Here is a 17,622-nt window from a genome sequence, read left to right as displayed (position 1 = left end):
ATCAATGATTCGTAAACGGAGCTCGTTGACCCGGAACGCGCCGGTTGTCGCTGGGCTGCCAGATAGGCACCCGCTTGCCGCTGCCGCCACATTCGACATGATTATGCACAACCAGATGATCAGCGAAGCCATTTAGTTGAATGAAAAGAACACCCGCTCAGGAGCCTTGACAGCATTCGGTAATTACTTGATCTCGCCGTCATGGCCTTTGGTAGCGCATGGGGCGGTGAATCCAGAGCTCTACATCCCCCTTGTGAAGTTTCATACTGAGCTGCTGCCCGTGCTTTGCAGAGCCCAACTCACTGTAACTGACAGACCTGTGCATTCACACAAACACACGGCTCCTTTCTTTCTGTCTCAGAAACCCTGAAGGAGCAGGGGTCTGGCAAACGCCGCTCCACGTTGAAAGGGATTAGAAAGATTTGTAAGTGCTCAAGCTGACTCCTTCATGTCAGGACTGTAGCAGCAGCTTGAGGGCTGCAGAAAGTTTACTTTTTTTCTCTCTCTCCATATCCAAATGGTGAAAGATTTTTCGTTTTTCCCCTTTTCCCTTGCTTTTTTATTTTATTTTATTTATTGAAGCTTTTCTTAGCCATCCTGCTGAGGCTAATGTGAAGTACAGAAACATGGTTTCGAAACCCTCCCGGCCATATCATTCTTCTGGAAGTGTAGAGCTGCATTTGCTCTCATTGGAGGATCATTTTCTCTGTGGGTTTATGATTGACGTTAAGGAGCCTCTTCTGCTGTAAAGTGGCTGCGCTTTGAGAAAGAGAGTCTGTTTCATTCTGACTGTAATATCCCTCCCTGAGGAACCCGGGGTCAGTTACAGCTGAGGAGCGTTTTGCAGAGATCAGACGCAACGCTGGGATGTAACCAATAATTTGCATGCGTTTCATTTTTGATGGAAATTTTAAAATCTTGAACTTTTTCACAATATTTACGTTTTTTTCGATGAACCTTTATAAAGATGTATATTTTGATCAAATTACAGCATATCTCACGTCTAACACAGCAGATAGAAGCCATTTTATCCTGTTCAGAGAGGTGTGACAAAGGTCATTGTTGAAATGACTTCTATGTTTTGAAAGACAACCAAAAAGCCAATAATTAACTTAGTTTTCTTTCCTTTGCTATGAAATATTAGCTCCTTTAAATTCATAAAGAATTTTAATGGCTTATATTTGATACCATCCAAAGTTCCTTTTCTAGTGAACAGAACTTTGAATTTTTTTTTGTCGCTCTCACACTTAAATGCTTCGGATTATTAAACAAACTTTAACACAAGCAAAAAATAATTGCATTTTTAAATTGTGAAAATACTTACTGAAAGCTACTCAAACTTATACGCAAGTTTATATTGTATTTGACAGCCCTTCCTGTTATGGTTGATGAACCTTAACAAGACGGTTTCTCAAGAAGGTTTGAGAAACCTTGTTATAATAAGTTTTATACTTCATTATGATGTGAAACTATCTTGATTTATACTTCTCCTGAATTAATTGTTTCTGGCAGTTAAACGCTTCCATAGAAACCAACTGGCACCAATGTGAAAATCGCTTTTTGTAATGTGTCGTATTTAATTTGGTGTACCAATATCAGCATCAAAGAAACATCATACTAACAGTAAAACATGGTGTTTTCAGCACTTTGACTTGCTGTTGATAAAATTACGATGGAAAAATAAATTCTGCTCTAAACCATAAAATCTTGTTTGAGAATGTCTCCAGCTGCGTTTTCATCACGAATGTCAAATGTGCATAGAATTTTGTCAATATTCCACTAATGTTGAAAAAACACAATGTTGCAATTGCAGTATTCCCATTAAATGAGAAGCTAAATTAAAATCACTTGTGAATAACTTTGCTCATGCAGTAAGTCATCAAAAAACATGGCCGCTGTCATCCTCGTACCACTTCCTGTCACCTTCTTCTTCATGGTTTGCGCCAGTGGCAACATCCTATTGTTGATCATGTGACTCGTGATGCGAAAAAAGTGTTTCATTGCAGTTTTGCAAGATAAAGCAATTTTGATCCAGCAATTTTGTGTTTCTATTAAGTGATTTTTTTTTCAAAATGTCATGCAATTAAATGCAATTATACAGGCAATGAAAACGCAGCTGCCGTCACGCTATCAGTTAGCAACCTTAATCTTAAATGCAAGTTCACCTTTAATTGAATCAAAAAGAGAATGTTTGGAATGACCTAATCAAAGTACTTCCCTTAATCTGATTGACGTGCTGTGGCATGACTTGAAACGAGTCGCTGGTGCTTAAAGACACTCAACTGTGGCTAAATTTTAAATATTTTTAGAATGCGTGGCCCGAAATTTGTCCACAATGTGGTTGTTCTAGGAGAAAATCACATTTTCAGATAGGAACAAATTATTTTAGAAAGGGGTTTCCCTTAATAATACATTTTATTCATCATTATTGACATTAAAATTTATTTGATGATCTGAAACATTTGAGCATGACAGAAAGAAAAAAGAAGTCCATAAGAGGGAAATAGTTTTTCGCAGAACTTAAGATACACTACAAAAACAAAATCTATGTTTTGTCTAGTTTCCAGTGCAAATATCTTTTTACACTTAGACGACTAAGACAAAACTAACTTACAAGTCACTTTTCAGCAAGATATTGGAGCTTGGTTTAGTTAACAACTTAATATAGATGAAAAAGTACTAGTTCCACTGGCAGATTATTTCACAGGTAAAGAGACATTTTTCCCATTGCAGGTAACTTGCTAAAAAGTTACTTGTAACTTAGTTTTGTCTTATTTCAAGTGTAAGATAGTTGTACTAGAAAAAAAAACAAGAATACTTGCTAAAATTGAGTGTTTTTGCAGCCTGAAGTTCTGTTTCAGGTTTTCTCTGGTTTTAAACTTTTCAAAAACACACATCCTGAAACTATTAGCATTGATCAAAAATATTTCTGAATTAAGAAAAAAAAAAAAATTGTTACAGCACAAAAAGTGGGAGCGGGGCGGGGAATCAATCTCACAGAAGCAAAAAAAAATGCTACCTTTATCCTGACTGAAAGCATTCTTCATCCTAAATAAAATGATTATATGTGCACCCAAGAAAAGCTATTTGTTTCCCTCCCTCCCCCTGCACCGTCCCCTCTGTCCCTCTAATGGTTATAGCCGTTGCTCTTTCCAGCCGGTGATCACAACCTTCAATTTCATACGGGGCGCCGCGCGATGACACAAGCTGTATGAATAGCAGTGGTCAGGCACATCCCATCCACTGTTTCATTATTCATTGTTCTCATTTTCCTTCAGAGTTTCATTTCTTTTAGGAAGTCATCTAGAAAGCATTGAAAGCTTATTTCCTGCAGGACAGTGGAGCGAGGGGCTTGTGGATCCACAGGGGCGGGTGTGGAATTTGAGCAAATGGAGCAGGCGAAAAGAAAAAAGAAAAGCAAGCAGCTACCATTCAACTTGCTTGAATGTTCCATTGATAGAAATCGCTGCATGTTTTTGTTGACCATGGATGCTTCTTTATTTCAGCCCCTTTTAACCTGTTTTATAACTATCTTTACGTTCCCGTCTGAAAATAATTCAGTTTTTTTCTCGCTTATATTTTTGAAAAGAATGAGAAATAGGATTGGTAATAATATGTAGGCTTGGTCAGCATGCTCTTTTTGTGATTGCCTTTGAATAGCTGCAGCGCGTTGTACACAAAGGCTGCTGCGAAGCGGGAAACTTCCTTCACTTTGCAAGGAAAGAATGCACCAGAAAACAGCAGCTTACACAGGGCGCTGTAATATTTTTGTCATTTTGTGCGTTCCCTCAATTTACACACAATACTGAATGCTTCGGGATTGATCAGGAACAAAAAAAAAGAAAGAAAAAAAGCGACTGTAATATTCAATTTAGTTAAGCATTCAGACCCCTTTGACATTTATGTCAGCTCTGGGGATTCATCACGTCACAATTCTGTGCGTCTCTGCCTAATGTGAATTTATTGAGAGCAATTAAGTGCTTAGCACTGTCACCTTAAACCTCGGAGTTTTCATGTTTTTCTTCCTGTGCGGGTTTTACTACTTTCTCCTGGAGTCTCCTTGTTTCTTCCACCTGAACGACATTGCAAAGAGACGCATGATTTGTTAATCTGGGGTTCTGAACTGACAGCAGGTATTGCTCTGAATATACATAGGCTCTCTGTCAATCTGTTGGTGCAGTGTAAAGTTTATATTGTATCTTATCTACAACACCTGTGTAAAGAAACTCATAGATGGATATTCAAGGCGTCATGGATTATGGAGTGGTGCCAATCATCAGAAGTCATTGGGGAACCCTGGACATACTGAGTAGCAGCTGTCACTTTAAAGGCAGTATTATGTTTCCCAGACATATAGTGCCATTTTATAGCACAGACAGGTAACTATGTTAACTTCAGTTGTGAAAGATTTGCTATATATAGCGAACGTGACAAAATAAATCTTACTTCGTAATTTAACGCTCCTTAAATACTCCTGCTCTTTCTGAAACTCTGCCTTTAGGAATTCATCACAAAAATGGCTCCTCTATTAATCTTTTTTTTTTTTTAAATTACCACCTTTTCCCTGAGAAGTAGCTCCTGTAATGAGCTCAGCAGATCAGCAGTTCCACCACATTTTTGCTAATTGCTGCTGGCTAGTCTGAAGGAGTGGAGGAATTGTGGTGAAAGGCTACTCTGTGATGTTGGAAACAGTAGCTCAGAAGAGGAGCTTCCTCCTCATAGCGGCGCTAGGTTTATCCAGGTGTTTTGCACAGCTGAATGGCTGCCATGGAGATTAAAGGATTTCTCAAATATGCATAAAAGAATCATCAAAAACATACTCTCAAAGTGTAGTTTTGATGAGGGAATAACATTATAACATGATGTAAAACTCAAACAAGTTTTATGTAACACCGTCCCTTTCAACCTGCTGTATGTAACTTTTTTATAAGAAATATTTTTCTATGTATTTGTTTACGTTGTCGCCATGTTGTGACAGTGTGGTACGAGCCAGCAGGAGGGTCTTAGAGCTGTGCAATCACCCTGTGATTGCTAAGGGTAGTTAGTATAGATGCCGATGATGGCGGATAAACTGTTTTTTTTGTAACTGAACTTTTGTTTTTCACCATTAGCACGTTTAACGGCGCGTATATGAGGTTAACTGACAGCACTAAGACCCTCCTCCTGGCTCTGATTGGTTGTTTTCAGTCAGGAGTGATGCGTTTCTTCAGACAGCAATAATAGCTGAGGGATTACATGAATGAGATTAATCTTTTCATGGATTATCTGTCTCATATTACACTGTCAGGACATCGAGACAGCTTTAACAAAAACTTTTCTTTTTATTCTTTTTATAAAAGTTAAATACTGCTGCAAGCACAACTGCAGCCAAAAAGCTCCCGTATCATCACATCCTGTATGTTTTATTGCAGTCATGCACCATTCCACCATGAATGCTGATTTTACAAGTTTTCTGTTTCTATTAAGTATATGTCCTCCCCTTTTTAAATCACCTTCCCTAACAGCCTTCGCCATCAAGTCCCCGAAGCAAATCAAACCGCAAATCTGTGCTCAAAAAGGCAGAAGGGGGGAAATAAAAATAATGATTAAAAAAAAAGAATGATAGAGATACAAATAGCTGGAGCTGTCATATAGTAGGACATATTCCTAAGGAGTGTATTGATCTGTCAAAAACGAGTCAAACTTCACTGCCTTCAGATCTGCACCATCTGACACATTCTAGATGGGTAGATGGATCCGATGCGTATTGTGGTGCCATCGCATGCATCAAAGTGATGCTGAAGCAAAGGCAGCGCAGTGGCCGATACCCCCTCACATGCCAGCTTTTGGCTGGTGAACCAGGCAACGCCAAGGCTCTAATATCAATCAAAGTCACATTGAAAACAATCAACTGATACGATACACCCCGCACAGGCTGCAGGACTGAGATTGGAGGAAGAGGTCGCTAACTTGCACATGGAATCAGATCCATTATTACCCCTTCAGAGCATGTCACCTGCCATTCCACTCCGCTTCCAATATTGATCATTTCACACCACATTTAGAGACAATTCCACCCAAGGTGACACTGGAAAACACTCGGGAGAGAGAGAGAGAGAGAAACAGAGGGAAAGGAGGGGGAACAAATCCGGTCCTTTTTTGCAAATGAGCTCTTAGATGAGTTAATTTAATCCCCGGACAAAACAAATTAGAGCTAAGATGTATCATGTTCCGTGCCAAGTCCTAATGGCCTCATCGTTTCTGAGGTGCCATGCGAGAACGCGAGGGTCCCCTGGCGTTCACAAAAACCGGTACGGTGCTTTCTGAGCCATTAGTCACACATCTCAATTTAATGGCTACCCCACAAACGGAAAGTTAAAAAAACAAAACAAAACAACTCTCTCGCTGTTTTTCCCTGGGCAATGTCAAACTGCACAAACTTCATTCTATTAAGCCACGAGCTGTCACTGCCAATTGTGGAAATTGGACTTCTTTCGCTGGTCAGACGTCTTGTGCTTTCTGAACGCAAATGTGTTGGAGAGTCTGTCTTCTTGACAGAATTGATGTTGGTTAGCCCAATGGATCATCCAAGTAAAACAAGATCATAAACAGTATTTCCCACAGAAACATTTCAACTTGAAGCTTGCTTTTGCTTTGATGTTTAATACATCAGATTGACTTGGATAGTACAAAAATATGAAAATGTACTGTATGAATGAAACATAAAATCAGTGCATTTCCAGTAAACTTAGGGTTCTGCTACTTTCTATTAAAGATGTCCTAGTGATGTACAGTAACTGTATTTATCAAAGAATAGAATAGAATAGAATAGAATAGAAGTACTTTATTCATCCCAGCAGGGAAATTACTTCACAGTTACAGCATAGAGACAAGACACAATAACAACGTCTGGAGTTTGGCTGCAGTAGAGCTGATGACGTCACAGGCCACCGCTGCATCAGCTGATGGGGGAATGTAAACAGCGATCAAAATGGCGGACGTAAACTCCCTCGGTAAATAACACGGCCGCATTCCCACAGCCAGAAGTTCAATGTCCGGGCTACAAATCTGTTCCTTCACGTTAACATGACCGGGATTACACCACCTCTCACTCACATAAAGTGCAATCCCGCCGCCCCTCTTCTTCCCACTCTTGGAATAGTCCCTGTCCCCTGAACCAAGGAAAATCCAGGGACCTCCACGCTGTATTCCGGAATAAGTGAGTGCAGCCAGGTTTCCGTGAAGCAGAGATACTGCACTCCCAGTACTCCTTCTGGGTCCTAACCAGCGCCGTGAGTTTGTCTGTCCTATTTCCCAAAGACCTCACGTTCCCCACAATAATCGCCGGTATCGCTGGCCTGCGCCGTCTCCTCTTCTACCTCCGTTTAACTCCAGACCCGCAGCCCCGTCGTCTCCTCCGTAACTCCTCCGGGACCACAGGCCCGTCTCCGGGCAGCAGCAGAGGCCCACACAGCGCAATCAGCCGTTTACGCGAGCAAACAATGCCGCTACTCCACTCGACAAGGTTCTCCGCAACCAAGAGTAGAAAAAGTAGCAGAAGAACGTGGAGAACATCAACAGAACCACATCCAGCCATTGTAGAAAGCCCAACTGATGATCCATGGGTTCTTCAAGCACGGATCCTTAATCGATTACAGACACAGACACAGACAAACACACACGACGGGAGCTGCGTCTGCAGGCAGCCAGCTGCGCCGGCGCCATCTAGCTTTTTTTCCCTTTTTGTAGTAAACAAGTCAACAATCATCATGTGTTCATATTCTAATTGGCTCTCTTTTCAGAGGAGTCCAGTCCTTGAATCTTGTTCTGCCAGAAACCAAAAAAAAACCTCTCTCTCCTTCCATGGTTTACTTGAAACTCGGTTATTCTACCAAACAGGTAGGCCCCTCAGAGTTCTTGTACCTGTACCTTAGCCGTTCCTTTAATTTTTCTGGACATAAATATCAGGTGTTGTTCCTGGTGTCTTTTCACAGTTTACAGGCCCAATGATCCAGTGACCACTCATACCTTGACTTTCCACAGCTTCTTTATTTCCTCCTTTAGCCCAATTTCAAGGCATCAGATTCAGCTACGATGCAAAGTCAACTTTCTTTTAAGATGCTGATAAACACATCTTCATATTGGCTGAAGGTAACAGTCACTTGATTGTGGTATAAAATGGCACTATGTGCCTGGAAAATACTAGGGTCAAGACTTGAAACGTTTTTTCATATAAAGGTTCCGTTCAGAACATTTGTATTGACATGTTTAAAGTAAGTCTGTAAAGGTGACGCACAAAGCGACATCCACACACAGTGATGGACGACAAAGCCACTTCTCTTGACCCACTGGGGGTTTGTTTTTGTTTCACAAAACGACTTTGGGGCAAAATGATGTGTTAATCAAGATAAACGCATTAATTTTAGGCCTGAATTATATGCAAAATTTCTAAGAAGTATACTTGAACATTGAGTCATGTATACATTTGATCTTTTTCAACTTTAGCATATTGAGGTTGGGCATTTTACAAAATAAATTATTCAAGTACTCTATATTGCAAGTGTATATATATAATATAAACTATCAATCCTACAGCATGTATGGCCTTCATCTCCACCTTAAGCTTCAGGCGAGAATTCTCAAATAGATGCTTCACACCTCAGCCTTCTCAAAATGTCACCGTCTGACAACGTTAAGCAGCTTTCAGTATCCTTTTTCTGAACCGAGGTGACACCTGTCGTCTTGATTAAAGACATAACTCAGTGTCTCATATTCTAAAAATATGCTGAATGAACGTAACTGCTGCTTCCCAGGATCTATAATTAATGTGGTCATATCCAGCGCTGGGAGAGGAAATCTGATGTCTCCCCCCCCACCATCTCTCCCCAGCCTTGAATGATCCCTGAGAGAACGGCGAGCTGCAAAGGCATAAACATGACTGTGATATCAAAACTTCCCCATCTCTGTCATTAGTGTTCTGACAGCTGCCTGCACTAATTAGCTATCAAAGATCTCCTTCTTCTCCAGCAGCAGCTAACACCGGTTCAGTACCATCGCAGCTGTCAGAGTGCGTTCTTGTTGCTGGTTATGTCTGCTTGCAAAGGGTAAATATGTACTGCGGATAAAGGCAAATGAGATCAAATTTTGAATTTTTCGGACAGGTTTTTTTTTTGTGATATAGAGAAAAGTAAGTATGTACGCAAGTATAAAAATAAATGTGCGCATAAGGCAGCTGGATGGTGAAGAAATGTACTAGTTAGCTCATTTCCTAAGCAAATAAGCTGACCGTGAGATCGCCTGAGTACACCACCTACATGTGTAACACAGTTTCCACCAAAGATAAAACTAGTGACTGCAAAGTCTTCAGCTATCCAGTGAGGATGAAGAGGTCAGGATGATTGTTGGCCATCTGCAGTGGTGTGGAGACTCAACAAACCAGCAACACACACAGAGATTTAAAGGATTTTCATTGTGTTTCACCACAAATGACAGGGGCTGCGTTTACATTACAAATGTGTGCAATACTTTGTCAATAATCAGCTTAAAAAATAAAAATAAAATAAAGAGAAACGCAATTTCGCAATTGTGGTGTTTCCATTAAATCGGAAACGCAATTAAAATCCCACGCAAATATGTCTGTTCATGCGATAGGTCATCAAAAAACATGCCATGTCGTGGACCTCCATCTACTTCCTGTCATCGTCCTCTTCTTCGTGGTTTGCGCCAGCCGGTTGTTGATCATGTGAAAAAACTGTTACACAATGCAGCTTTAAAACCACATAATTAGCTCTCCCCAAAACACAGAGGACAGCTAACTCAGAATAACAGTCCAAGCCTTTCAAACAATGATAGGTTTACTTAAATATTGTCATTCCCTTTGTGGATCATCACCGTTCTTACCGGGGTTGTGAACTTTTCCAGAGCAAGTCCCTGTCTGGAACGTAGACCTTATCTTAGACATGATAGATACAGCTCATCGTTGCTCGGCAGGGACGAATGACGCCACTCAGTCTGAGTCTGAAATCATCTTGTTAGGTGGGCAACAGGTGGTGATTTACCTAACTTGATTTGCTTGTATAAAGCCTGCAAGTGTCTCCTCACCATCCATCACTACAGGATGGGCTGGAGAGCTGAAGGATATTAAATCAGTGGCAACTCAGCTGCTTGGCTTTCTAGACCTTTGCTATTGCCTCCCATCTTAAGAACTGCCACTCTCCATAAAGCTAACCCGCAGATAATCCGATCAATTATGTAAACAGTGAATAATAGATATGCTTCGGCATAAATATCTTATAAGTGCACCACCCTGACAGAGAGGCTCCGTTGTAACCACTGTAGTCTGGTTTGCTGCTATCAAAGGCAGATATCAATCTTTGATTCCTCCAATCTTCCGGTCAATACAGCTGTAAGAATCTCAACGTTTACAGCTTTCCACATTTTCCACTAAGCACTATATAATGCACCTGTTGTAGCTAATGTGTTCTGTTTATGTTGTTTGCTGTCAAGATGCACACCACCCCTCTGTTTTATAATCTCAGGCTGCAAACAGGCGTCAGTGCAATTATTAGATGGGAGACTTAATGTCCCCCTTGGTCCTCTATTATTATTATACATTTCCTCCCAGGTTGAAATGCTTTTAGACTTGGCACATTGCAATGTGTTGACAAAAAAGCCCATGAGAGCTTAAGGGCACACAAATAGACAGTAAACCCATAAAGTATCGTACAACAAATAGTGTAAAATGCTCTTGGTAAGGATTTTTGGTGCATTTCTGCTGGGTTTCAGCAGGTGGTGATTAATAAATACATGCTAATAAACTGAAAGTGCATGTTAAAACACAATACAAGTCCCCTGGTTTTGTCTTTGTGATGTGTCCTTTATTTAATTCAGATGTATACTAAAAAATAAAACATGAGCTGCAAATATTTATTTATTAGATTTATTTGGACGTCATTACAATTTATGGCACAACAAAAGGTTCTGTTACAACATTTATATTAGGAAACTAGATCTGGTGGACTCCTGAATTACCCGGGTCAATAATTCTGATCCTTGTAGTGACTTAAGAAACATAAGTCAGATGCTTCTTTAACTCCTCAACTCAAACTGTGTAGATGTAAAGAAACCCATATCTGAAAATGACTAAAAAATCTTATGTGATGTAGCTGAGGCCTTGTTCTGTAGGTGAATCTCAGTTGTTCCCTGTGATGAGAATCTGAGTAGTCAAAATTTTATTGGCAGCAGATAGCAGAGCAGTCTCACTTTTGAGAAAAGAATTAACAGTTGTTGGTAAATGGCCTGTATTTGTTCATTGTTTATCAAGTCCAGAGGACTGTGAAGCACTTCACACCACATTCACTGAAATTGCTTCGAAAAACTGCAATGGGAACACATTTTTTGTATCACAAGTGACGTGATCAACCTTTCAGAAGTTACTACTGGCGAAAATGACTAAGGCAGGAAGTGGTAGGAGGATGATGGTTTGTTTTGGGGGGGTTTTCAGACAATGTGCAGCTGGCTCCATCAGAGCTCTTGCAGCATCATACAGTTCATAAAACGTTGTGTCGTTAAACGTGTTGAATCCATAATTCTTCTGTAAAATCACTGACTACAATTTCTGCAAAACGGCGCATACATAGCCACTCCCAAGTGTATGGGCTTGTCTCTCCAAAGCCCGATAAGTCGCCGACGTCTCCTCTGATGGCTGATAGCTGAGCTCTAACGCCATGGGTGATTTATGAATATATCTCATGCAACTGTTTACATCCATTGGTATCATGTTATTTATTTAGTTTGTAACAAAATCCTCGAATAAACGGGAAATGTACACGCTCAAGTGAGTCCTTTTACTTCTTTTTATACGAATTTGATAATAAGCATGACCATCAACCAATGCTAGAAAAACGATTTCATTAATGAAAAGAAAGAGGGGACACCTCAGCGCACTGAAGCGGCTACTAGCTGCCCGCTACATTTAATCATCAATTGTTTTCCTGAAATCATAGTATTTTACCCGTCATTCTTTAATTTTTTACAAGTACACCATGAAACAGTCAAATCTAAGACCATAACCCAGCCTATAAATCAAAAGAAAAAGAAATAGTTCATCAATAATAATAGTCCATCAAAAAAGTCCATAATTAGGCAATCCAAAAAAAATAAAGTTCCGTTTGCGCCACAAAAAAACAACGCTGGGGCCCAAAAATATTAATCCGTCTTCGTGCACCAAAAATACAAGAAAGAAAGAAAAAAAAAAATTGGAAGGGTCTCACCGGGTCGGCGTTTGTGTGCCCGGGCGGTTCCCTTCGTCAGGCCTGGATCGCGAGCGCCTCGGGTCCGGTCAACGCTCCGTGTGGCTCTACCTTGCCTCCAGAAGACTTTTGACTAGTGATGTTACGTGATGTGCCGAGGCTTCGAGGCGTGTGTAGAGTAATGGAGGGGGCGTTTCCGTAAAGCGCGTATCGAGGCTTGCTTCATTTAGGGGAGGAGCCGAAAACGATGACGTCCGAAGCCTCGCTGCCCGGCTGTACCACGTGACTGCTTCGGAAAGTGGCTCAGAGTTTGGCGCGGGGTTTGACAGCTTTAGAAACCCCACAGGCTCCATTCATGTGGGTTGTTGTAGGCGAGTTGCGGTCAGTTGAGAGAGTGGATAGAGTTTTGATAGTTTGGATAGCAGAGTTTGGATAGTGGTTATTTAGTTTGAGACAGTTAGTTTGGTGTTTGGAGAGTTTAGGAGAAAGATAGACAGATAGGAGATTTAGGAGCGCGAGGACAGGATAGGAGTAGGATGGAGCCGGCGAGAAAGAGGAGGATTTCCCCTCCTCTTTCGATTTGATAAGCCCTAACAAGGTAAGGTGAACTGAACATTTGCAGATGCATTATGTTTGCTTATGAGGAACTGTATTTTTCACTGTTTCTTATTTTCTGTAAAGGTGAGGTGTTTATTGTGCTCCAAGGAGTTGGGGTACAATAATAACACCTCATCCATGTAGTGTCAAAAAAGAGAAATCGTTTGAAACCAAAAACTGTGGAGAAATTGTTGTTTCTTAATAAAAATGCATGAAATCATCCAAGTTACACAAGCATTAGCCTATTCACTGCCCCCTCCCTAGTTCCACAAGCACTTTCACTGTCCTCTGCCTGATTAAGTCCATGCCATTTTTCTAGAGTCACAGAAAAACTTTATTACACAACATGCCATATCACATGACACTACTATTTTGGGAATAATTACACACAGAGAATACATTCAAACAATATTTTATTATACACATATGTGTATACATAATTTATGTAGACAAATGATTTCGTCCTACATCTTTTGTGAAGTCATTCCCAAGAGCCATAATAGACAAAAATTCAATGCATCACACGTGTTAAGATACAGCTGGCTGTGATTATACACCTGGCCAGTAGGTGGTTTCGTGTGCACATGAAGCCTCAAGAAATGAACCCTTTCTCGAACCAGTTGGCTCAAGTGGTTCAATGCCTCATGAGGCTTCATCTCACCATCACTACTTTTGACCCCTTTGTGAATTGCTCTGGCCACGCTTTTAGTCCAGCAGTCAGTTCTCTCCGGGCTAATCTTGCCAGCTCCTCGGACCGTCGCTCGGCGTCTCTTCCAGCGTGTTGCCCCACCCCTTTCTCCTCCTTGTCGAGTATCCTCTGTTCCTTTTTATAAGTTCCGGTAAAAGTTGTGACCCAGATATATTTTTACTAAGTGGACTTTCACAAATAATATACATACATACAAGACATCCTTGTATACATATCAATACAACAAAAATTATGTGTATTTTATTAACCTATATTTTATTCTCGGAGGTTAATTTTTTTTTTTTTTTTTTTGCTTGGGATACCTTATTTCATTGTGATGTCACAAGTTATTGTGTGAACAAGCATATTCATGTGTGATTTTCACTTCATTTTTATTTAATGGAAACACAACTGTGGAATAGTTTTATTATTTTATTTTATTTTTTTTGTCATTAGCAAAATATAGACTGTTGAGGAAAAGTGATTATTTTTAGTGCTTAATACAGTAAATCTTACGGCATGTGTAAAAGGTATATTGAACATTCTGATTTTGAACAAATTTCTTAATTTTGAACAGGTTTGTGTTAAGGATTTAAAATTAAACCAGATGGGCAAGCATTCAGACCCAGGAACCAAATGCAGATCTCTCAATGGGGCCTCCTGCTGTGTTGCCAGAGCACAGGAGGCCGTAAAAGTAGCATCTCCCCCAAGACACTATCATTTGGGCCTGGGAGAGAGAAGTCTGTTTGGTTCACAGAAGATCAAAAGCCTTCTAGAAACCAACATCTGGGATGGTGTAAAACTGAATACAACATAGAAGGTTGAAACCACTAACATTTAATTTCTAAGACATTTTTCTAAGTATTAATACCATGTTTTTATTGAAGATTGTATTATCTCATTTTAAAACTACTAATCTAGTAAATTAGTAGTTAAATGATGAATGTATTTGAAAATTGTACTATCTGTGACTATATCAGAATCAAATGGAAAATTGTTTGAATGAAAATGTTTTGTTTAGTATTAGAAAATTGCTTAGGAATTATACCTAATTTTGTTCTGTTGATTTTATGTGTTATTTTTGGCAGGACTCAATCTTTTGAGGTGCTGAGTGTAGAGGAGTAAAACTGGGTTTTTGTGAAGATAACCTTTCCTTGAACCAAAATTACTGGATTTAAGTTTCTCCTGAGAATTTATGTAAGGAGAGATAACGGGAGAGACTTCGGATTCCACAGGTATCTGTGAAATCTTATCTCATGTTTTTCTTTACCAAAATGACCGTAGAACCCAGGAGGCCAGGACGCAGCTGTTGGCTCCTTTGTCGATCCAAAGAGCAAATGGCCTTTGATCTTTGGCGTAAATTAGGGGGAGTTTCTAAGTTTCTCTGAGTGTCCAAAGTAGCTTCCAGTTGGCCAACTAGAGGTACGCCTTAATTGAATATATTAAAAAGCGAAGACACACCTTCAGTATAAGACTTCGTGTACAGGAGTAAAAATTCAGAAAGCTGCCACTATTTTGCTTTTTTGCATCAGCTCTCTCCAAAGACACGTCTTTGCCTTTTCTTTGTTTTTTCTTTCTCTATTTTTCCTGTCTCAAGGTAATGATGTATATCTCTGTCCCTCTGCAGTTTTGTTGTTAATTAATGCGTTGCTTTGTATGGGATTAAACTCTGTGATTCTGTGACGTCAACGTGCAGTGTTGTTTTCCTTGGGGCTGCACGTCGCCCGCTGAGAGGACCTGGGAGTTTGAGGAAGAGAGAGCCAAACGTTTTGTCCAAAGTTAATTTATAAATTATTCTTCCTTAATAAGACCAAGATTTGTGCACATTTGTAATGGAAATGGAGCTACTGACACACTGATGGTGGCAATCTACTGGACAGTAGCCATAAAAGTCTGACACTAGTAGGCTCAGCAGGTGAAGGACACAACAAAGGAGATGGACGGAGCAGGCAACCCACTGATTAAAGGACGAACTACTTCCATCGCCACCATTGTCTATACAGGGGTGAGCAGTCCCAGTCCGCGAGGGCCGGTGTCCTGCAACTTTTGGTGTGCCTGACCTCATTATTTGATTCAGTTGTGCTGAACCAGAGACTCCAGTCCTCAACGACTGGAGTGGATTGGAGTTGAAGACACCTGGTCTATACCATTGTCAATAGTCACTTGTCCTTGCAAAACTACGTAATCAGTCTTTGGTTAAGAGGCAAAGTGCGCCCTGGACTGGTGACTAGTCCATCACAGGGCTACATAGGGACACACAGGGCAAACATCAACACACTCATACTTAAGGACAATGTAGAGGAACCAATTGACTCAAGAGTCCTTTTTGTAGACTGTGGAAGGAAGCCGGAATACCCAAAGAGAACCTTTGCGTGCACAGGGAGAGCGTGCAAAGTCTATGCAGAAAGCTCTCAGGCCCGGAGTAAAACCCAAGACCTTCTTGCTGCAAGGCAACAGTTCTACCAACTGCATCACTAATTAAGACAACAAAAACATTCAGCTTTTATCGCAGCTTAACTGAGAATGTGTTTAGTAAACTTAACCTGCATCTCTAACACATTATCCAAAAAAGTCATTTTTACAGAAGGGGAAATGTTTAAGGTACTCAGTCTGATGGAAAAGCATAATTTTTTAACGACAGTTTAAATCCACTTTGAGGAGAAAACATGTGCTTGGAATAAATGCTGATCTTTTTTTTTTTGATACATTTCAGTTTTTTTCCCCCTCTGCAGCTGAGACTCGTATCAAGGCATTCTGCCATAAAAAGTTTCAGCCGACTGTGTTCTGGAGTCAATATATGTTGATATATGTGCTTTCACTCCAGCATTCCTCACCTCTAATGAGATTACTTAGCAGGCTTAGTGACTGGCAGAGGAGTTTAGCTGCAGGTAGATGATCAAGAATATGCATGTCTTGTTATAATTAGACTACGTATACCACCACAGACCAGTTAGGTTTTATTAAGACTAATCTGTATCTAAACACATAGAACTGCCTTACCTTTCTGAACCTTTGATTTCCTGACCTGGAGACTTTCCTAATTAGTCCATTTTTTTCAACGTTTTGCCCTTTACTTAGTCAAAGAGACATTTGAATCTGTTTTCTATAGACAGTATCATTCCTATTGAGTGGTTAATATATTTGTAATACAGTTTCGAAAAGGCCACTCGTGTTATATTTGGCTTGTTCATCTTTACAAATCAGATAAACCTCAGTCAGATTAGCCAGAGAGCATCTGTGAACAGCAATTTTCAAGTCCTCTCAGATTCTTCAGTCGTATTTAGGTCCAGACTATCACATGAATAACCTTTACCTTAATCATTCCATTGTAAATCTGATTGTATGTTTAGAGGTTGAACCTGTAGTCTCAAAAAATATATTTTTCTAATCATTTCAAAGTATGGTTAGTAGTGAATTTCATCATGTATACTTGTCGAGCAAACTGAAAGCAGCTTTAACAATAGATCCTTCCCAACATTTTCTTTCTATAAAACAGCAGTAAATGCTCCTCTAAGCATTGAACACGTGCTACAAATGTGTCTGGTTGTCTGCTACCCAGAGATTTGGCTCCAGTTGAACAACAATCATGGACGAATGAGGAATGGGAAGCAATTTAGCTTTCAGTTACAGACGAGGAATGGTAGTCTAAAAGGACCAGTGTTTTATTTTCTCTATGAAATTACAGGGTTATGTGGTATCTCCTTTATGTATGAAAATAATAAGCCAGATGTGTTTGACAACATCTTGCTACCCTACAGGTGAAATTTATTGCCGTAGCATGTTCCAAGGGGAAATATTATATCAATTGCAAACAGTTTTTTTATTTTCTAAACTAATGTGAAAGAGATTCTGTTTTTACCCCCCCCCCCCCTCCCCCAAGGCATCACTCAACTAGTTTCTTTGAGAGCCAAAAAGAAAAGTCTATTGAAGTCTGTGAGGGCGTTTTACTTCTCTCTACGTTCTAACACCAGATCCCGCAGATGTGCAGCTCTGCTTAACGTGTGCAGTCGAACGGCATACCTTTTATTTATTTATTTTTGGGGAGTGAAACTAAAAGCCATCACACTCTGATGTAAGATGACACAGTCCTCATTTGCTTCAGAGGTG

At 40.1% G+C, this 17,622-nt stretch overlaps 1 long non-coding RNA gene across 1 annotated transcript; it reads left to right on the top strand.

The window, feature by feature from the left end:
- Positions 1 to 306: 306 nt before the first annotated feature.
- LOC114155416 (uncharacterized) lies at positions 307 to 12,357 on the top strand. The gene is made up of 3 exons (XR_003597738.1): positions 307 to 319; positions 1,417 to 1,419; positions 11,772 to 12,357. It is a non-coding gene; the product is annotated as an uncharacterized LOC114155416 (long non-coding RNA).
- Positions 12,358 to 17,622: the final 5,265 nt, after the last annotated feature.

This window comes from Xiphophorus couchianus, chromosome 13, assembly GCF_001444195.1.
Source record: "Xiphophorus couchianus chromosome 13, X_couchianus-1.0, whole genome shotgun sequence".
Classification (NCBI taxonomy): Eukaryota; Metazoa; Chordata; class Actinopteri; order Cyprinodontiformes; family Poeciliidae; genus Xiphophorus; species Xiphophorus couchianus.
The sequence above is the reverse complement of the archived record's forward strand: the minus strand, read 5'-3'. Positions and strand labels throughout refer to the sequence as shown.